The 21,991-nt window shown below is 43.3% G+C and overlaps 1 long non-coding RNA gene across 1 annotated transcript; it reads left to right on the top strand.

The window, feature by feature from the left end:
- The first annotated feature begins 2,972 nt into the window (after positions 1–2,972).
- On the top strand, positions 2,973–20,226 carry LOC135314270 (uncharacterized). Its single transcript, XR_010373725.1, has 6 exons — positions 2,973–3,047; positions 5,953–6,058; positions 12,520–12,761; positions 14,131–14,268; positions 15,032–15,233; positions 16,404–20,226. It is a non-coding gene; the product is annotated as an uncharacterized LOC135314270 (long non-coding RNA).
- The last annotated feature ends 1,765 nt before the right edge of the window (positions 20,227–21,991 follow it).

Genomic DNA, 21,991 nt, shown 5'->3' with positions numbered 1-21,991 from the left:
ATATTCCAAGTTCCCATTCACCTTTTGAAGACCAAGCTATCTACTTTTTGGTCCTTATGCTATCACTAAGCGCTCGTGATAACAAAGCTAGTAAGCATTTTTCATGGAGTTAGACCCATCAGCCCCATGTTAAAGCTAAATGGAATTCAGAAGCAAGCAAAAGGAGAGCCAAGAGACAGTATATTTGTCCCAAAGGAATGGGCAAAATGTACCAATGTCTCTTTTAGCCTTTTAAGAGAATGGTAGAAGAAGATAACTTTTTAGCTAAACAAAACCACAGAAGGAAGATGGTTACTCTAAGATAAGGGAGTATAGCAGCCAGAAAACTAGCTTCAGAACCATTTAAAATTAGAGTTCCCCCCAGCACAAAGTGATTCTACAGCCCCACACCCCCTCACTTAAAACTGTAGGGAGGAAAAAATGAGAGAAAATAGAAAAAAGGGAAAAATAAAAAGACAAGGAAAAGCCTTTTAGGTCAGCTAGTCCATCCCTTGCTGATCCAGGCACGCTGCTGACAGTATTTTCACATCCATGAGTGCTTTGTCCAGGCTACTTTAACTCCATTGCTAGGGCTTCCACCTGCTCTCAGGAGGGATCATTCCATTTATCTGTTATGAGTTGGCTGTATGGATTTTTTTTAAAGTTTTATTTTTATTTTCATTGACAAACCAAGCAATAAAGATTAGGTTGCCAAGTCCAAACTTGTCCACAGTGCAGGTTGGTTTTGGGTTTTTTTCTGAGAATGGGAAAAAGCTTTCAAAGTAGAGAGTATCACCTCCCCCTTGCTGCTCACCATCATGAAACCCTGACTACAGAAGCGTCTCATTCATCCCCTGAAGTGTAATCCCTTGAGATCTCAGAAGTACTCCATAACCTGAAAAAACTCTTTGTTTTGAAGGATAAGAAATAATGGACTGTTTCCACAGTAGGTAAAATGCAGGGGTTTGTCTTGAATTAGTGTCAGCTTTTACAAGGACAAGGGGGCTTATATGTATTTCTGAACTAGACGTGTGTTATGATCCTGTGTGTGTTCTCTGCTGCGGTAGCTCTATTACTAAGCAGAGCCTGTCTGTCGAGGGGTCCGCTTCCCAGTATCAGATGGCTTTGAGCCTGATTCTGACTTGCTTTACACCACTGCTCTAAATCAGACAGTTGCTATCAGCAGGATGATTGATGCCAGCGTGAAGCAAAAGTGGGTGAGGTTGACCTCATGCACCTTGCATTTCAGGGAGGAATCAAATTTTGCTTCCCAACTTTCACCTTTGGTTATAGGCGAGCCGTATCTAGCTTTGCAAAGAGAAACAGTTGGAGGAAGGCTATTTGGGGGGCAAAATGCAGTTACATTGTCTTCTGCCTGTGAATTCGCAGGCTGCTGTGCTAGGCATCCAGCTCTTTGTACTAACAGGAGTGCTAATATGATGTATTAAATGTCACACCGGCATCGCTGGGTATGCATATCTCTCCTGTTGTACTGCCTGTTTATGCTTATTCAGCTCTTTGAATAATTTAACACATTTCATACTCCAAATTACCCACAACAGTTTGACGGGGCTGCTGGCAGTTTACTTGAAACACTCAGTGTTAGGTCAAAGTAGGGCCCAAGCATCTGCTAAATAGAAGGACATTTCATACTTAGCAAAGCATAATTAGACATATACCTGCACACTTTTCATATGAAAAATAGGTAAATCCGCGCTAACCCCAGTAGTACCATAGAAATAAAGGGTCATACTCAACACTGCGATGTATAGCCCTACACCAGGAATACTTTGGGCTGAAGAAGGAGGATTGTGGAAGCCAGTAATTGTTAAAGACAGCTAAAACTAAGCAAGACGACACAGCTGTATCAGCATGTCATTCTTGCAGTTGCAGAGCAGAGATACTGATTGCCTTGGTGCAGTTAGGCTGGAATCAGGGATTTGGGAAACTTCACTGAGAGCAGTGCAATATTTGTCATACGTTTATCTGAGACTTCTTGTAGAACAACTATCCACAGGCTGAATAATGAACCTGGAAGCTAAAGCTAAAGGTCCTTAAATTGCCAGCTGACTTGGAGAAGGAAAGAAAACCTTCACGTTGTTCTCTCTGTTCCAGAGGGGGTGTTAACATTTTCAGGCAGCAACTTTAATGTCACCAAGGGAAGGAAAGACCCAGTTTATGGGTCTGCCTGAACATTGATTTGGCCACATGCAACCGAGCCCACACAACTGCATTGATGGTGCACTGGGCCAGCACCTGCCTCCCGACTTGACTGGAGATGGGATGCAGCTGGCAGATGTCTCAGCAAGGACATGGACCGAGCACACAGTGGTCTGCACCCATCCATCCCCTGTGCTGCTGGAACTGGAGTCATGGGAGGTGCCCGTCTCAGACATACTCCAAATTCTCAGGCTTAACCTTTCCCTGCCATTAATTAGCTCAGGCCCTTGCCCTGAGAAGATTTCTGCTGGGTGGGTGTGGAAGAAAAGTGGGAATGAAGAAACTGGGGCATGGTCTTTGGCTGGACAGCTGGCCCATGGCAGGGCACCCCGCCCAGGATTAATGTGAGTTGTGGTCTATGAAGTGCCGCTGCTGTTTAGATTACATTAGGAAGGAGACACGGAGCTGAGAGAGACAAAGTACCTGGTGCTTTGTATAGGTGCCTACCAGGATGGGGGTGTGTTCAGCTACTAGGACCGTCATCTCTTTGTCTTTTTATTGTAAGCAAGATGCAAAATGAGCATTGCTTTCACAGCAGTGCCTGTTTGCCCACACCTCGGTGGGGTGAGGCTGTGTGATAGTGCACCCTGGACTGTGCAGTCTCGAGACACAGGTAGTCCAGCAATAAATCAGTGGACTTGGCACAGTGCTGCTCAAAATGATTTTAGGGTGTAGCTGGCAGGCAGTTTGAAACTGCTGGATGCGTGTGGCTCCAAGCCACTTGTGATGCAGTGGGCTGGGGCTGGGAGGAGAACCGATCTCCCCCAGAGCCACCCAACTCTCCATCAGCACCTCTCCACACTCCTCCACTCAGGCAGAAACCAGAGAAGGAGCAGGACAGCAAAAAGGTGAGTGTTTTCAATTAAGACTTAAAAAATCTTAGCCCTCAGAGTGCATCAGGTGGGAGGAAGCTCTCCCCAGTCCAGCAGCTTGCCCAGGGCCTCACAAAGTGATGATGCAGGGCACAGTCAGCGGAGATATTTGCAAAGTGACAGCAGGGCTCTGATTGAGTGAACCTCCCAGGTCCAAAGCACCATGCTGCTCTGGAGGATATGCTGAAAATCTTTCTCAGGGATTTGCACATCCTTACAACAACTGAGGGTCTGTAATGAAATGTTTGCTTATCATCCATTTAACCTGCTTCGAAGCAGTCTGAGCCTGCATTGTAACCTCAGGTCAAAACTATTTTGGATAGCTGAAACTCATGATAAACACATGCTTTTGAAGGTTAGGAAGCCATCAGTGGGAGACATCAGATTCGCTTCTTTATTATTAGAAGGGGAGAAAATCCAGGAGTGTTCAGAGCAGCAAGTTTTGTATAAAACATGAAAAGCAGATGGGGGGAGGTGGTAGAAGGAAGAGGGAATCTTTTTTAATACCAAACAACATTGCTTCTGCAGCAAATCATTTTTCCTTGTAATTTAAGATTGTGCTTGAAATAAGGAGCCAGCTGCACCCGGGGGAAACAGAGGGCAGCCTGTCCTTTTGGGTGCTTGATTGGCTCTTTCGTGTATACCTGATAATTACTAGGGAGCTGGTAGGAATCCAGTTGTGCTACTTGAACGTGCACTGAGCAGCGTCACATTCACAGCAGCCCTGTTCGGTCTGAGATCTCCGAAAGAGGGAAAGAAGATTGTCACAGAGCACAAGTCTTTACTAACAGCAGGTTATGGCCTTACCTAAACTTCTCTATAACTGGACCTGCTAAAAGACTATGCCTACCTTGGGGTTTTCAGATGTATTAAGCAAGCTAGATTAAGGTATTTCACTTAGAAAATACAACTTTACTTCTCAGCTCCACATAGAAATCCTGCTACTCCCTCTGTGATATCGGACGACTCCCAAAGTGTAGTTCTAAGTGCAGTCTCACGGATAAGGCTTTTAACAACATCACCAGAGCCTGGGGCTGATAAGTGAGATGAGTGGAGATGGGGGGACTCTGTACATGCAGCTCTGAGCTCCAGCTGACTGCCTGAATATTGCACAGGGAAACCAGAAACACTTTAATTACTTTTCAATACAGATCTTGACAGATGTGTGCATGTGTGTCTGTATACATACACACATGCAAAAGTCGAAGTCTCATCCCTCAAAATCACAATCCTGTGCATGTAAGCCACCTGCCTCTGAACAGCTTTCTATATAAAGAGCAGAGCTCTATGCTGCAGCTTTTCCCTTTGTCCTCAGTGCCAGCCATATTATGCCCAACCCAACAAACATTGTACCCTTGCAGAACTTTTGCCTTAGTCTAATAATCCTGTTTTACAAGGTTTTCTGCCACAGGAGCCAGCTACAGGTGTGATCAGCAAAGCAACAACAAAGGAGGACTCCTCCACTGGGAGGACTCCTATTTCTTCTCTTCCCATGACCTCCATGCTAAGTACACTTAGTTTCCAAGTGGAAGATGCTGGGTTTTTTTCTCTTTTCCTTTAATGGTCAGAGATGGCAAACTCCTTCTGGGATCTGTACATTCGGCTTTATTCTTTCTCCCTCCTCTGCTGTCGCCAGTAATTAAAGCTGAGCAAAAAACCTAAACACGCTATTTTTTGAATAGATATTTGAAATTTAAAGTGGAAAAAAAAAAGTTGTGAAACTTGTCAGATCAATGGTTTGACACATATTATTTAGCTGGCTCTAAATATTCTGGAGTGAGAACTTAGTTAACAACTTGTTAACAAAGCATAATTCGGAATAAAACCCAGCTCTCTGCTAGCTGCATTTACAATATGGGGCTGGTTCTAATAACTCTTTCTCTTAAATACCAGTCCTTTCCACTGCAGTAATGCACAAAACTATAATAGAAACAAAATACAGAGGCAATGGCCACCAAAGGTTGGTGCTCCAGATGCTGCTGAATACCTTGACGTAACTCGCTCGAGTCACAGGCAGGACGTTGGTGTTGGGGAATTCAAGTGCTGACCAAGAGCCCTGGTTTACAAACTGGGTTCATCCTACTAACGAAGCACTTGAGAATGAATAACGTATGAGAAGTCATTTCTTTGAGGACAACAAAGAAAAAAAATAAAGGGGTAATTTTTCTCATGCCCGTGCTGTAGCCTGCTATCTCTGGCCAGATTAACATGTCTTTTTCTACCTTTGGGCTTCTTTTAAAGGCTACTTTTTAATGAAAGATCAATGGGCCTGTTTTTCTCCAAAATGCACCCCTTACACCCTAACACCTGTAAACAATGGATTTTTCTGCATGAAATGAAAGGGCAAGCACATCCTGCCACCAATTTTGACTCTGTAGAGTGATGTATCATATAATCTCTATTATTTTTCCTATGATTTGTTGGTGACTGTTGCTAGGTAATGCCTTTTCCACTAAGCATCAGTGGGCTAATATGAGGGCTTCGAGAATGTTTCATTATATAATTAAGCCCTCAGTGGTGCTGACTTCTACTTTACAAAAGTCTTGTATCTTTTTCATGTAAGCCAAAAATGTTGTTATGGCATTACACGTAAGGACACAAAAACCACCACTGAAGCCAAAGTAATTTCTTGGTAATGTTACTGTGTTCTGCTTTCTTTTATTATTTGTTACACATAGCTATCAGCCACCCTTCACAGTGGCATCTAGCTAGACTCTATATTGTTTAGGTGGAAAACATGACAAATACTTGGAATATATGACCCATTGGAAGTATCGCTAGATCCCAAATATCTCTCTGGACTCCACACTCCATTAAACAAAAGTGGTACCTTTATTCTGACATCTGGACACTTAGTCTAACTGTGACCTTTGCTTCCCAGGGACAGGACTGCGGTAAAGAAGAGATACTTCAAGAGAATGTGACTGGCTAGACTGAAAGTGAGAGGGGAGATTTTCCCCAAGATCTTCAGATGTGGAGACCTCAAGGTACTGTTAATTTTATTTAATGAGGGGGATGAAAAAAAGGGGTTGAGAACAAGTAAGCGAGAAGATGTAAAAACAAACTAAACGACCAAATACAATGTTAAGAGTTTGTATTTTGTCAGGCTTCACACTAAATTTCAAGACTGGTAACTTCCATTGGAAGGGGAGTACTTGGACATCACAGTATACAGGACTATGATGCATGAAGCAACCCCGATGTAAATTTGCTTAACATCAAGGGTGCCTAGCAAATAAGCAAGGAAAAAAACTTTACAAGGCAGCTTTGATCAGCACTGGCACTGCGTGTGAAAATCTAGCTTAGTTCTAAGACTGCCAAGGTAAGTGAAAGAAGAGCCTTTGTAATTTTTGTCTTCCAATTATGTCACTCAGCCTTGTAGCCTTCATTCTCCGTGTGCAATTTGTAAGAAATGACAAGTCATTCAAAGTGCTTCTGTTTACAGAGAGTCTCAGTAATACAACACCAGAGTCAGGAACTGCAGGCCCCATGTTGACAGATGGGGTTTGTGACTGATTGTTTGATGGGCACCGTGGGTGAGGCTATAGATGAATAACAGGAGAAGAACAGGGAGCTGGGTTTTTTGAGCTCAGAGGTCATGTCGGTTGCTAGTGAGAACAGCTTTCAGTGTTTTTCTATTGCACTGTTATCTTAGTATTGGTGATGAAGTTTTAATTGGGGAAAGACAAGGAGGATTCTGCTCTCATCCTACAGACCTATACAGATGCTGCTACTAGCAGCAACTTGGGGTAGGATTTCAGGAGCTGCTCGCTTTCCACCAGGCACGAGCCAGCAGAAAGGGAAGACTTACAAGGTGGGGATCGCTGCATTCATGCAGAGTGTCTCCTGTAGATAACACTGATCTGGTGAGCAAAGCCAAAATGATATGGCTGAAGATACAAATACCTTGCACAGAGCTGATGTAGCATAGACAGCAGCACAAGTCCCCCTGTACACTGATACTACAGCTTAACCCTATTCAGTCTATTTCTATGGCTTGGTAAGTTTTAGGACTCTCTGCTGGAGCCATCTAGTATCAAGCTGGCAATTGAATGCAATGCATTTCCATTCTGTAATTAAAAAATAGCCAAACAACAACCCACAAGAAAACAAAGCAAAGCCTCCATGCCCTATTGCATGAAAGTCACTCAATAGCAATTAGCTAATATCCATTATCTTCTTGCTATGCAGTCTTCCTGATACTCAAGGCATAGTTTGGGTATTTGAACATTAACAATTACTTATTAGGTGTCTCAAAGCATTCGGGATCCCAGTCATAGGATCCCTTATGTTTGAGGGCCGTAAAAACAAAGAACAAAAGAAGAGTTCCCAACTGACACACTCGCGATGTAACTACAAGGCAATTGGCAACAGATGAATGCCGTCAGAGGCAGAGTAGTATGCTGGGAATGATTATAGCAGAACTGTCAGCATGAAAGGCAGCACTCATGAAATATCTTTAATCTAGCCACCGGTGATTATCCTTTTTCTGGGCAATCAACTCTTCCCCCCCACAATATCTTACAGGTTGTAGCAAGCATGCATTCAAAGGTGCTGTGCTCCTGCAAGAGACCAGCCCCAGTTCTTGGCTCCATCAGGTGAGAGACAGAGATTTTTGAACCTGTTAGAAGTCAGACCGAAGCAAGGGATAGATCCCCAGTATCGTGGCCCTGGGTTTCTCACCCTGAAGCAGAAGACAACGCTGCCATTCAGAACAGCTAGTTCCCATTCACAGTTATTTGTCATGTTAATTACTAAAGACAAAATTCTTCTTCATCTTGCTCGTGCAGGTCAGAGCGGAGAAGTTTAGCACTTCCCAACATCAAACCTTGCTTTCATCTACGTGCAGGACATAATTCTGAAATTCCTTTTGATCAATTAGAAAAAAAGGGAAGGAAGACAATTTGAAAGTTTGCTATTGACTGGGGTTGTCATCTCTTTGTTAAAATAAAGGGAAAAGGAGTTTATCTAGTCATTAGCCATTGGCTGGGTGTGTCCATAAACACACACCCTCACCAGAGCAGGTAAAGTGCCAGTAAGGGCCATGAACAAATACTGACAATCACTTCCCTCCATAGTCATGCAGCATCCTCATCACACCATTCTTGCTTCATTAATTTTAATTCATGTCCTTAGCTCTATTAGTTCCCTGTCTACTGTGCTACAGGAAATACCCCTGGCTCAAAACCCAGCATTTTTCACAGAAAGTGGATGCATATCATGACTGTAATTTACTGCACAGTGTACCTACGCGCTCCCACATTAGCTGTAATCTCTGTCGTGCTCACGCCAACATTCCAGCAGTATTTGGCATTTCACGAACGCTGTATTTATCACTGAAGTTCATACAAAGTTGCAAACCCTAACAAGGCTTATCAGCTTTTACAAACCATCTCTGTCCACTGGAGTGTGACATGCTGAGTGTAATTCCACTCACTGTGCAGTCATCGGATGTGAAGGGGAAGGGGTGGGCTTCAAAGCAGCGCTTTGTATCACTTTAAATGAATCATGAAATCAAATGTTCATATAGCCTCTAAGTTCCTGCAGGTGAGATGTAACCTGCAAGCTGGGCACTTAGAGCAGTTTCTCAGTCAAATAAAATCTTCTCATCATTACTGATGTGGTAATTATGCCCTGAAAAAGAGCAGTGCAGTGGCTGTGCAGGGGGAGAGGGACTCGGAGCTCAGTCCCAGCAGTCGCACTGGGTGGCTGTGGGCAGATCAGGTCAGCCAGCCTCCGTTTACCTACTGTCAAGACAGAAATCATCACAGTTACTGGATTTATTTCAGAGACATAACAGAACGTATAATTAAACATGTGAGTGTGTAAATCCTTGCCTCCAAAGTTTCAAAAAATTGTGGTATCTGTACAAAAGACTTGGTAACCTGCTTTTCTGCTGGTCCGGCTCTGCATCGAGGGCAAGGGCAGAAGAAGAAAGTTTGAAAAAGAGTTTGCAGTACCTGTGTTTTTGTGTTTCCACTTGCCCCCGGGTATATAACAGCCCATCACCACCCCTTTCCTGCTCATCAGGCACCAGTGTGACACACTGATGTGGGTGGAATTTGATTGAGAAATGAGCTACTGTTTGTATTGTCATCACAGAGCTCTCTAAAAGCATGAAGTCGGTCTGAAAAAAATCGGGATGTTAAAAATGAATGCTATCTTTTTTCCTTTTCTGCTGTGTTTTTTGCTTCTTTTGTCTTGTGTTCATGTCACTTGTGTAAGGTGGCATTGGGATTTTTGGTATGAGTAGAAGTCAGAAGACAGAAACACCTCTTTTGTAACAAGACCTCACAAATGCTTATTCTCTCTCTTATTTAATTCCATGATATCAGGAGTCAGGCTGATAAGTTTAATGTCTTGAGGTACTCTCTTAATTATTGTGTAGGCTTTCATTGTTCCATTGACTTCAGCTGAGCTGTCACAATATAGCCCAGTGTCCCCTCAATTTGGAATTTAAAAGAATAAGACCATCCAAAGATTGTGTACAGAGCACAGCAATGTTCCCCTGCCAGGAAAACATTTGTAATGGCTGAAAAACACGATGGGAGATCTTACAGAGTTATGAAATGAAAAATTACCCACTAATTGCATTTATAAAGTCCTTAGGTAGCTTTGTGTATGCTGACGCACAGCCATAAATGCATTGCCTTGATAGCAGGTGCTTCAGAGGCATTGGTGTGTCCCTTTAATTGCCATCACCATATTTACTTGCTACGCTTATCCTGGCCGCTGCAGCCTGTGCAGGCACATACCCAAGCTGACTCCTTCAGCTGGCCATGGGGTCCCACTAAGGAGCATCCCAGCACTTAAAACAAACACAGTCACACCTACAGGCAACAGTGTCTTTGCCTGTTTTTTTATCAAACACTCTACTGTCTGCACCTAAAGCCTATGGAAAATTTTCCATAATAGCAGGTTGAACTGCTTCAATAAACGTTCTTCATGAAAAGGGAACATTTGTTGCCCCCCACCCCTACCCCGGGTCCTTTTTGGTGAGGTTTTTGCAGCTAGTGAAATCCAAGGCACGTGCATCACGACCTGGAGCACAGAAGCAAGTTCCCTGCCTGCCTCCGTGACTGACTCATGCTCTAGCCTTGGTCAGGTCACTTAGGCAGTGTTGTTGTTCTCTACATCTTAGTCTTTAAATGCATATTTTGTTCTCCTCACAATTCTGACACTGTAACATCTTTCTAGCTCTAGCGACAATCTGTATCATTTTATATACACATTATCCTGTACAAAAATACCCACCCACATCTCATATTCTGAAAAAATCACAGTAGCCAAATCTCCAAATTTAGATTGAAAAAAATGTAGAGCTGTGTAGACAAGAGGACTTTTTTTTTCAAATGTGACTCAATAGCCTTTTTCTCTCAAAACAATGTGGGTTATCAGAAATTCTTAGTCTTTAAATTTACAATGCAGTCTCCAACTGGTTGCTCCTGCATGTGCTGGACCACCCAGCAGCCAGAGCTGGGAGACAGCAGGGTGAGGATGGTTTCATTGCAGATGTCAGATAGCTGCAGGCTGATGTCCTGTCCCTCCCGATCCTGGTCCATCCCCTACATCCTCCCTGTCCTCTCCCCACAACTGGTTTTCACATTACTTCTGCTGCTCTCTCCTTGCTGCCTCACCTCCAGCAACTGAGGAAGAGAAGGAAGCAAGAACAGACAAAACAGTCTTCCTACTGCATTTTAGCCTGTCTATGCAAACATTTGAAGCAACTAAAACCAGCAGTCACGAGGAGGTTTCTGCTCTAGACCTGCAATCCTGGACTGGAGAGAGCTCTGTTCAGATGCAGTCATCAGCCTCCTGTTAATTCCCTCTCCTTTCCCAACTCACCCCTGTCAAAACTGGAATCCCATGGCCAGAGCAGCTTTATGCCAAAAATATTCAATTCCTTCATTTTTTCCTTCAAATATTTTAAAGGACCTGCAAGAGAAGCAGTTAACAAAACCAAAAAAATAAATAAAAGCAAGTTTTGCTGCTTTTTGGGAGGAAATGAACTTGTGTGTTTTGAAATGTTCCCACAAGGCTCAGATTTTAGAGAGCGATGAATCACTCGCTGAAGATGTCTGTTTTTCTCCTTTGACTGAACAAGGTGCCCAGACACCTTCTGCAGGCACTGTGCGAGAGCCCCTGCGTGTAGGCAGGCTGAATCCGGCCCCACCAGCAGGCACTTAGTGCCAGTTTGCAAGCAGATGGTTGTTACTGTGCCCTCGGTTCTCGCCAAGGGCAGGTCTGCACCATCTTTGGCAGGAAACCTTCAGTCCCTGCGCAAGCACACCATGCTTGAACAGTCTCGGTTCTGTGCGATGGTGTTCTTGCCCTTCCCAAGCTAGTCTCTTCCAAGGATGCATTGGTCCAGATGGAGAGCTCTGCTAATTTGGCTAACAGGCCCTTGCACTGCAAGGGTTACCCCAGCCCTGGTTGGCCACATCTTCAAACTCCTTTCACCTGCCTATAGAAGACCACATGGACATACGCTAAAGATTATTCCCCAGGTTAGGTGTAGCTACTACATGGCAAATATATATCATTCTCATTTACCTAAGCACCTCGGTACTGAGCTACCACCCCCTTGATCTGCTTGGCATCAGATGCTCTGCTCCTCCGCCAGCAGGTTGGTGGCGGCATCGAAAGGCACCAGAGGTTTCTTGGGACTCAGACCGTCACGGCTCACTATGAGGAACAGTCTATGGAGTTGAAGGTCCTTCACTGAGAGAGCCCTGACTCTGGATCCATAAATAAGTCACGCTCTACCCAGCTTGCCTACGTCTGTGCCATCTCGAGCGCAGGCAGAGGGAGGCTGTCAGCCTGGGCACTCCAGCAGATCTTTGCTGTCACAAAGAGGCACAGAAGGAAAAGTAGTCTGCAAGATAAAGAAGAACACATATCATGCCTTTACTTTGTACAGCAATCTCAGTATTTTGTATGTACTTATTGCTCTGAGTTTGTATCCCTTTCCCACCTGTACTTACACTGTCTTTTTTCTGTGGCTTGTTATTATTTCTATTGAGCAATCTTCGGCCGAACTGGGAGATCTTGCAGTGACTCACTTACTTGAACATTATTGCCTAGTTCTTTACACAAGACAGATTGGATATGAATGAGATCTCTTGTCCTCATGAGCATTATATTTATTTCACAAGACATTTTCTTCAGAACTCTCCCTGCAATAAATTATGTGGTATATTTATTTTTTCTTCTACCATGCTATAGCTCTGTGCTTTTTTTTTGTTGTTTCTCATTTTTTAGACACCACTTCTTCTATGATCTTCTGTTGTTGTTTTCTGTTTTTTCTTCTCACAATCTCTTATCTATATCCTTGGGATTTTTTCCCATGTGCATTTTTTAGCACAGTACATGTATTTGATGTAGTTGAAATGAGAGCTTGAGATAAGTATTTAAAGTAACAAAATCATTTTCCTCTTTTATCTTTCAGATGTTGTGTAATGACTGGGAAAAAAAGAAAGAAAAAAATAAAGGCAGGTGAAATATTTTAAATGAAGTATATAACTGTAAGGAGTATGTTCATATAGTAACATTTTCTGATCTTCATAATGTTGGCTGAGTGGAAGACTTTGGAGGTGCTTTACTTCTAAAGAATCACTTGCCTGGATTTCAGCAACTGCCTTTTTGAAAAGCCTGCAAAAATGCTGAAACCCCTGTGTAATCAAAGGGAAGGTAAGTATATCTAGGGTGGATGACACTGAAATCGGACTTAAAGATAACATATGTCCATGGTATTTATTGGAGTCCTGTCTTAGGACTATATCTCATTGTCAATGTATCCATCAAAACAGCTCTACGTTCCCTTGCTTCCCAACTCTTCTGCTCAACCTGTCATCCCCTCTCAACCTTTCTACTCCCCCATTGCTTGGAAGGGGTGTGCTAAAAGTCTGGACTTAGCTCAGCTGTGACGTTTCTGTGGGGAGTGCTAGAGGAAAAGATGGTTTGGACTGAAACTCAAATGTTATTACTCTAATGGATCATTTTGAAATCAGGTACAAACTGGACTTTGAATACTGCTGCTTAGTCACATTTCTATTCTCCCAGCAAGCTGACTATTCAAACAGAAATGCCTGGTTAGTCACAGCTCAGGGCAGATAGCTTCTTCCGAGGCAGGTCTAACCTATTTTACCCCAGCTCAGCCAGCTGCTGTTAACTTACGTAGCATCTCTAGTTGACAAAATGGACAGGTTAGGAGGGGATTTGTCTCATATGTGTCATATAGAGTCTGAGTTGACTTTCAAATGATAATAACTTATTTTTATATGTCTTCAAGTAGAAATTCAATTACCAAAGCACTGCTCACAAAGGAAACCTTTGAAGATCTGTACATTAAAATGCATTGTAGATTAGTCTGTGGAGCAATGTCTGTCTTGGCTGAGAGTTAGTGTCCAACATGTATCATTAGATAGGAGTATAGCAAGATATAAAAGAACTGCTGGACCATTTCTCCAAGTCATTAGAGCTAAACTTCTGTACCTGGAGTGCAGTACAGCACTAGGACATGTCATTCAGGGAAGTGGTGGGTTTTTTCTCCTTGGTGACTTTCACGGAACCATCCCTAATCTGATCTGGTTAATTCAGCTTCAAGAAGCAGAAGGTTGGCCTAGAAACCTCCAGAGGTCCTTTTCAAATATTTTTTTCTATGATCTTACAGCTCTGGTAAGTGTGTTACAGTAAAATAACCAGATGGATTTTTTGGAAGTATAGAACAGATACCCTGAAGGCAGAAAACTGTGTGTGGAGAAGAAGACATGGTTGGGGGTGGGGGGAAATCACTTATTTCCATTTATGAGTTATAGAACCAGGACTCCTACAAGGAGTTGAGAAATTTGTCTTGATTTGGAGATGAGAAAAGCAAACACTTCTGAGTAGCTCTCCACAGTAAGACTGCCTGGCTTGTGATCCTCATCCTGTCTTGCGAAGGGTAGAGTGTGTTTCAAATGTGAGGGTCAGGCTGGTTCCTGCTCTATCTAATCAGCTTGGTGTACATATCTTTCCAGTAGGGATTAAATATGTCTTGTCTCCTGTGGTTTTATTAAAGGGCAGAGAAGAGGCAAGGAGCCTTTTACTTCTGACAGCGTTTCATCTGGTTGCCTGAGGTATCTACTGCTGTGGAGAGGGAGGGAAGGACAGCTAAATCTCATTGCTGTGCCCAAGGATAATGCAGGAGAACTTTGCGGTGAGGCTGGATCCATACCTGACTCTTGTTTCCTCTGTGCACAGGGCCAAATCAGCAGGAGAGGGGTGCACGAATAGTGTTGGAAATGGGGGGATTCATAATGTGCCCAGCATCCTGCACCATTGCCTCCAGAGGCAATAGTCCCTACATGCCTGGAATAGTTATGCAGTCAGGGTTGCTCAGCTAAGGACACCCTACCCTGGGATATGTTGTGTAGAAGCTTAATTTTACCCTTGGGACAAGCCAGTGTCTTTTCCTCCCTTCTCCATATACATTTCTCTTACTAGATGAGCCAAAACCTTCTGCTGCCACTGAAACTGATGTTTGTGCAAAGCTAGACTTCTTGCACTCAGCAAGGGGAAGGGCCAGCTCTGGCTGTTCTGCCAGTAGATGTCCCTGCACGCACGGCTGCGGTGGATGTGCTGTGTCTTCCCTGGGAAAACTGACTTCCAACACACTGAGTTTCACATAATTCCTGACGGGAATTGTTCATATGGATATTTTTTTTCCCTCTCATTTGGGCTTCTGATGTAAAGTTTAACCAAGCCTCACAAATACAAAAGCTGAAATTAGAAAGTTCATTCTTTCATTGCAAAGCACTCTTTCCACTATCTATAAATATTTTTGTGTTTATTTATAAATGACAGGGCAACTGGAGTACTGACAGTAGACAGAAATCCTGAACTGCTTTACCCTATTCTGCCCTTCACTCCGTTCTTGCATTTAAATAACTTCCACATTTTTTCCCTTCCTTGGATTGCAGCATTTTCTTGAAGGAGATGTTGTTTTGGTGCACTGAATTGAACAAAACAAGACCAAATGAAACCAAATAGTGCTGAGCACCAGGTCCTCGTTGCTTGGTAGAAGTCACCCGGTAATTTTACAGATGCTGAGTCTCAACCTTCAGCCCATAAGGTGTCTTCTGTAATATGAGAATTTGTCAGCTGGCTTTCATAGCCACGTAGGTGAGTTTTTAGTGTTTTCTGTAATGCTCTGTTGTCCGTATTATAATCCTGAAATTACACATTTGCATGCCTACTAAATTAGCACCAGAAAGTTATCTTCAAAAGTGCAAAGACTGTCACTGCTACTCTTCCAGGGAATACAGGAATGATTATAGTTACGGAGGAAAATTACCTTTACACGGTATTGATTTTTTTGCCCCACCGCCTGTCATTACTCGGTAGGTTTTTCCCAGAGCAGGACAGCGAGCAGCTCTGCCGGCAGCCCACACTGTGCAGCTCTTGGCCGGCTGAGGAGAGACAGGCAGCAGGCAGGGCTCTTGCACCGGCAGCCGCCGGCATCGTTGCTGCTGCCAGCCCTGCAACTCATGGAGGGGCACGAGTGACCCACCCTAGCAGCCTTTCGTTCCGGCTTTGAAGCAGGGGTGGCAAGAGGCTTCAAAAAGATAAGAGCTGCAGCCATGAGAGGGGGAACAGCTCAATAAATGATTGGTGGAATATAAATATTTATTGATTTAAGAGCATTCTTTTCTTTTGCCTTGCTTTTGTCTTCTAAGGCAACTTTCTTTTAAATTTATGTTCCACATTGTCACATCAGGAGGAAAACACATGAGAAATGTTTTGTTATTTCAAATTTATTGCATATTACGTCAGCTGGCATTGTGGGCTCGCAATATGTAATGCTTCATAAATTATGAAAAATAAATGTTTTATGGGCTTACTACGCACTCTGTTTGAAAACCGTTGAGCTGGGGAGACTCACTGACCCCCATACAAATTAATGTGCACATTATTTTCATTATTGCAGCTCAGATGGGAAGTTTGAACATCTTTATATATTTATTTAAAGGAAAATGAGGACAGAAGTTGCTTGAATACAGTTAGTCTTTCTGGCAAGAAGCAGGTATCATTTCACCCAGCTCATAACCTATTGCTTCCCTCACAGTCATTGTTATTCCAGGCCAAAGCTTAAACTCAAAATCAGAGCTGCAAGGACTTATCATGAGCTTCCAGAGGTCAAATTCTGCAGTCTTTAGCCAGGCAAACTAAACCTCCAAGCTGGTGGGGTTTTGTCTACGCAAGGACTGAGGCATTTGCAGAAAACTAGGAAAGCAGAAGTCAGGCTCCTGCAGAAGGGAAGGCACTGAAAGATATTTCTACCCAACTTTCCAGCCCTGCTTTCCGAGTGTGGTGGAGAACGACAATCAAATGAGAGCTGTGCATCTCAGCCGTCAAGGGCCTCACCAGATGCAAAAAACTTAATCTCAAGGCACTGGAGATCTTAAACCTTATCGAACGCGGCAGCCTTCAGCTCCGAGCCTCAGGAATTGGAGGGAAACGTCCTCACCTGCCTGCATGGAAAAGTGTGTCATCCCATTTTCTGAGGAGCAAAAGTTCATGCCAACATGTGTTGCATGGGAGGCATGGGTCTTTGGGGGGAAAGGGCACGGTGACGGGAGGTACAAGGAATGGTGGAGCACTCTCAGTGGTTTTTTTTTTTTGCTTCCTTCCCCTCGCACCCAAATATTTCTGTTACTTGCAAAAGGAGGTCAGGTGGTGCGGCTCTCCCCTGGATGGTTTTTATATCGCACAGATCCACCACTGTGTTTCTAATAAAGCCATCAAGAGCATAACCAGGAGCTCCCTGCATGGGCTTAAGCATTATAAGTCACTGCTTCAGATGACTCTCTCAACTTGGAGCTGGATGGACTGAAAAATCTTCCAAGTTATTCTCCCCTAATTCAAGTCAGCTGAGGCATCAAAATGTTGGGCAGATGGACAAGATCTCTGGCTGGAGCCAGCCTATTTTCTGCTGCTGCTAGGGCTATTGCAGTCAACACTTAGCGAGGGTGTGGGTTTTTTTTTTTTTAAATCAGTGAGCTTTTGAGAAATTAGCCATTACATAAGCACATTAAAGGAGATTCCTGTGTGCTTTCTAATGTAAGAGCCCATGCTCTAAGGATCCTACCTTGTCCTAAACTGGATTAGGCCATGCTACTTACCCCAAAAACATAGTTTTCCTTCTCTCCTTTCCCTCTTTCTTTCTCTTTATATTGTTATTAAGAATTATTGCATCTAAAGACTGTGACGAAAGGATAGTCATTATTACAGTCACTTGGCCAAGACATAGTGAGAATTATTTTCTTGGCAGTTGTATTTTCTCAGAATTATTAAACCCAACCATGCTAACCTCGGGGGGGGGACTCTGCTGGGAAGACTCAAGAGAACGGATAAAACAAGCGAAGCACACCCCAGGTTCATACTTGCTATTTTTGTCGTGATTCTTACAGTTGAAAAGAAACCCTGCCTTTGCTTCTCGCATCCAGTGGAGGGCAGTTAAGTACCACGATACAGAGCGAAGCTAAATTGCACCACGGTGTAACACTCTCAAGGAGGCAACCGATGATTGAAATTAACTGTTCTTTGCCTATGTGATATATCACTTAGAAATACCTGAAGAATTAAAAAAAAAAAAAAAAGGAAGAAATTGAAAGCTTTTCAATTTAAACTGCTTTTTAAACTGCTTTGTTAGTAGAGCAGGAGTGGATCTAAAAGTTTCTTCAGCAGTTGAGGTTAAAAAAAAGTCTTATATCCATATACACAAGTTTCAAGTGTTTCCTTTTTATATGGTAATCAGAATTTCCAGTATATGGATGCTAATGAAATAAGTTCCTGATTTTCCTTTTGCTTCCTGACCTCAACAGTCTTTAGGTTTTAATACTATACTCATAATTTCGGTATGAAGAATAATTTTTAAAGGCCAGTCTTTCTTTCTTGATGTCTCAGCTGTATCAGAAAGAACAAGACAATTCTCAGGCACTGGGATTGCAATGTAAATATAGCCATCATTGAAACTGTGACTAGTTTTGAAACATTCCCCTCAAAGAAAAGTTTAAAACAAACATTCCAATCAGAAACAGAAACCTAACCACGTTCCTCTTAAAAACGGGTCTCCTCCAACTCCGCCAGTTTATAGCACGTACCCTTGGGCTGTTGCAGTCCAGAAAAATCTGAAATAAAAACCACACTGTTTTCTGGGTCTGATCATGCATCGCTTGGTCAACAAAAAGTTTAGGGCCTCCCAAGACATGCAAGGTTTAGGCCTTCCTGACACGTGTTGTTTCTTTTTAAAGAAAAGTTTTAGTGTGTCTTTATTGCAAATGTACCATTTTAGTTTCATTCCCTTTAAAAGGAGTCACAGGTGGACTGAAAGAGAAAGCTTTAAAAATGTTTGCAATTGCAGTTGCACATAAACATTATTATGGTCAGCAGCCTAGTTATTTTTCACATTAGTAGAGTTATTTACTTTTCTAATTTTGTTTGCTTCCCATTGCTGCTGTAGTATAAGATCAGGCACAAATAACTGCTTACACCGAAAATTAAGTTTCTGTAAGTAACTATTTCAAAATGGTTGCTTTTATGTTTACTGCTGAAGGATCTCAAGCACTGCTGCCAGAAAGGAAAGTATTTATTATCTCTCTTTTACAGATGAGGAAACTGAGACACTGTGAAATTAAAAGCTTGGGGAAATAAGTACACAGTAAATTACGGTGTGAATTTACTGTGTACTAACCACCCTGCACGAACTCATCATGTGGACTGGCAAAGAAAAAGGATTAAACTCCCTTAAATTATCTCACATTTGCCATGGACAGACAGTTACCATGGATCAACTGACAAGCAGCAACTTCTTAACCTGCAGCGAGTCGTTCACACAGCGAATCCCCTCGGAGGAGAGGAGCAGATCCATGGGGCACTGTGCTGACTAGTTAATCTGCTGCAACTTTATGCAAGAGTTTATTAGTCACTAATTTCCCCAACTGGCCAGATCCAAAGTGGTTTACCTAAAAATCGCAGAAGGAAATCTCTGGCAGAACTCAAAGTCAGACTCGCGTATCCTTGCAACCTGGAAAGCAGAAGCTGTGAGTTAAAAGCAAAATGTCAAGAGGAAGTAAACTTTGTCCTTTTTGAAGGGCAAAGTATCTGTAGGATATGTCCAGGCAGTGTATGGGTTAAACTGGTGAATTAGAGTGGTGGAATCAATAGGTGAGTCTTTGCATTTGAGAACCACCCTAATATCTCAGGACTTTTGGCGTTAAAGCTGCTTCCAGCATTGTGGCAGCACCTTACAGCCCAGGCCAGCAAACCTCAGGAGTTTGCTCTGCAGAGCCACACGGCATCTGTCTGTCCTGGGAACGCCATCAGACACCTCCTGCAGCCCCTCGGCTGGGTTGGGTCCACACGTGTGTGTGCACGGCACCCTGCCTGCACGGCAACCTGCTTGCCAAGTTTCCTCGCATCTCGACAGTGCCCCTTTTGGAGAGCAGAGCCACTGGACGTGACCATCGCAACCCTGGACACTGCTCCCTGGTCCCGACAGTGACCTGCGGGCTCGGGAGGCAGCTGGAGAGGCTCCAGGAGTGACCTCCTCGCCCTGCAGCATGCTAAATGGCTGATGTTGAAATGACTTTGGCAGGAGCACTCCCCATTGTGTCTGACCTAAGCTGGAGAGAGGAACATGTAGGGAGCTGGGACAAGGGTTGGCTGGTGGGAAGACAATTACTGACAAGTTCATTCCACTAATAAACAAAGACATAAATGATGACACTATAAAGAAGAAGCAGGATTCTCTGGAGAAAGCCCTAGAGAGACCTAGTAAGGAGGAGAGATCTTTAGATGACAGTTCTACATTGCACCACTTTGTAAAATATGGTCTATTTTAGCTCCAAGCTTGAGTCCAGTTAGAGCTGCATCAGGGCTTAGGAAACAGCGTGTATTTTAATGCCCTGTGAAGGGGAATAGCTGATAACTAGTACATGTAAATGTGAAAAGCAGAACTTTTCTCTGGGGGATATATATTTTTTTCCTTTTTATGGATTTATTCGTCATAGTTTACATTGCAGCTATAGCATTCCACTAGCAGTCATTTATCTAATGACTTACATCTTCGGGGCTGTGGAAAATGCAGGATAACAGAGAGTGAGCAAGAAAGTGGTGGTGGTGGTGGTGAAGTTCTTTTTAATTTGCATTTCAGGGCTGAACCTAGGATCAAAAATATACAGAAGTTAGCACCCTCCTAACATCCCTCAGCTATCTTATTTCCAGAGCATTACAATATGAAAACAATGGGATTAGGGCACTATATACTTCAATTCCTCTCACCCCCGATCCCCTAAGTGAGTTTAAATAGAGCTGGATTTGCTTCTGGTATAGTTGAAATTAAGACAAAGGGGTATGTCTGAGAGAAATTTTTCCTTCTCCCTGTAAAGCTTAATCTTAGAAAATGCCTGTCTGTGCTAGAGAAATGGCTTGCATGTAATATGACAACCATCTTTTACAGAGGCAAACCAGACTCACTGGGCTCTAATGTTGTAAAGGAAAAGCTTTACAGGTATAATTAACCTGTGGAATGCCCTTCCACAAGATACTGTTAGAATACTGGCATTAATGTCATCTGTCTTCATAACTCAGGGCATCAGTGGCCTCCTAGCTAAGATCAAGAGGCAATCTACTGTGTTCCTTCATGACATGACTCCACTGAATGAATTAAGAGGTCGTGGTGACTTCTGTAGTAATGGTTGCTGCTGGATTTGGAGGATGTTTTGGCTTCGAATGGAAAAACCTGCAGTTACTTCCAGAAACGAGCAAAAGGGTGCAGCACGAGACCTATGGCGAGGAAGTCCCAGACTCTGTGTGATGAGGCAAGGAAGGTCTGCATGTGCCAGGGAGGCTGGCGAAGAAGAGAGGTAGGTCATGGCAGGGGTTTGCCCATGTTCTTCAACTCTGAGAACAAGAAGTTACTAACTGAGATGGCGGACAAGTAGCAGCATCTAGTGCCTCAATGAGTATTGCTGATTTGCAAAGGAGCAAAAGTGAAGGTCTAAAAGGTCAGTGTGGTCCCATGGCTGGGATGAGAGCTGGTCTTGGGCCCAGAGCAATTTGGTGTTCAGCACAGCCATGCTTCTGATGCATGCGGGAGGCAGTGGTACCTTCATTCTACTGAAACAGCTCAGGGGTTCATGCATGAAACCTTTGAGGGAGATGGCCCAGACACCACAGTGTGTCTGGGGGCTGGTGAGTGTGAATGAGGTGGGGAAAGGACCACCGGACCCCGTCTGTTGAATATGTTTCACTAAAGACTCATCTGTAAGGAGACAAAAATAGAAGCAGGGATGTGTGAATGAAAGGTCTCCAGAGAGACAATCCCTGATCCGATGATCCCTGAGGATAACAGTGTTTGGAGATGAGCTAAAGTCCTAATGTCTGGTGCCATGAGGACCTTTTACAGTGGTACATAGATCCAGAAACACTGGTTCTCAGAAACTTTAATACCAAAATCATGGGAAACATTTGAACTTTAGATGACTCCAGACTTCAGTTACAGTTTAGTAGGATTTTAAGGCTGGTGCTTTATATACTTAAGGCATATATAAATACATGCACACATACAAAATATATATATGTGTGTGTGTGTGTGTATGTGTATGTGTATTTATATATATGCCTAGGTTTTTTTGATTCTGTCAAATAAAATCAGTAGCTCTCTCTTAAGCCAGAACTGGGGGGGACTTTCTTGCAGGAAGAGGTTTAATGGAGCCATAGTAAGCATTGGGGAATTTGCATCAGAGGTTCTTCAAACGTTTCATTCAAGGCCAGCTTGTCGTTAACCTGAATATTTGATTTGAAGTCATGCTGGCTTCATATGTCAAACTACCCTGGCACTGCGTGAAAGTGGTGGGAGGAGAGACTGGAGGGGGGGA

This window comes from Phalacrocorax carbo, chromosome 7 (assembly GCF_963921805.1).
Source record: "Phalacrocorax carbo chromosome 7, bPhaCar2.1, whole genome shotgun sequence".
Classification (NCBI taxonomy): Eukaryota; Metazoa; Chordata; class Aves; order Suliformes; family Phalacrocoracidae; genus Phalacrocorax; species Phalacrocorax carbo.
Note: the sequence above shows the minus strand (reverse complement) of the source record. Positions and strands in the feature narration are given on the sequence as shown.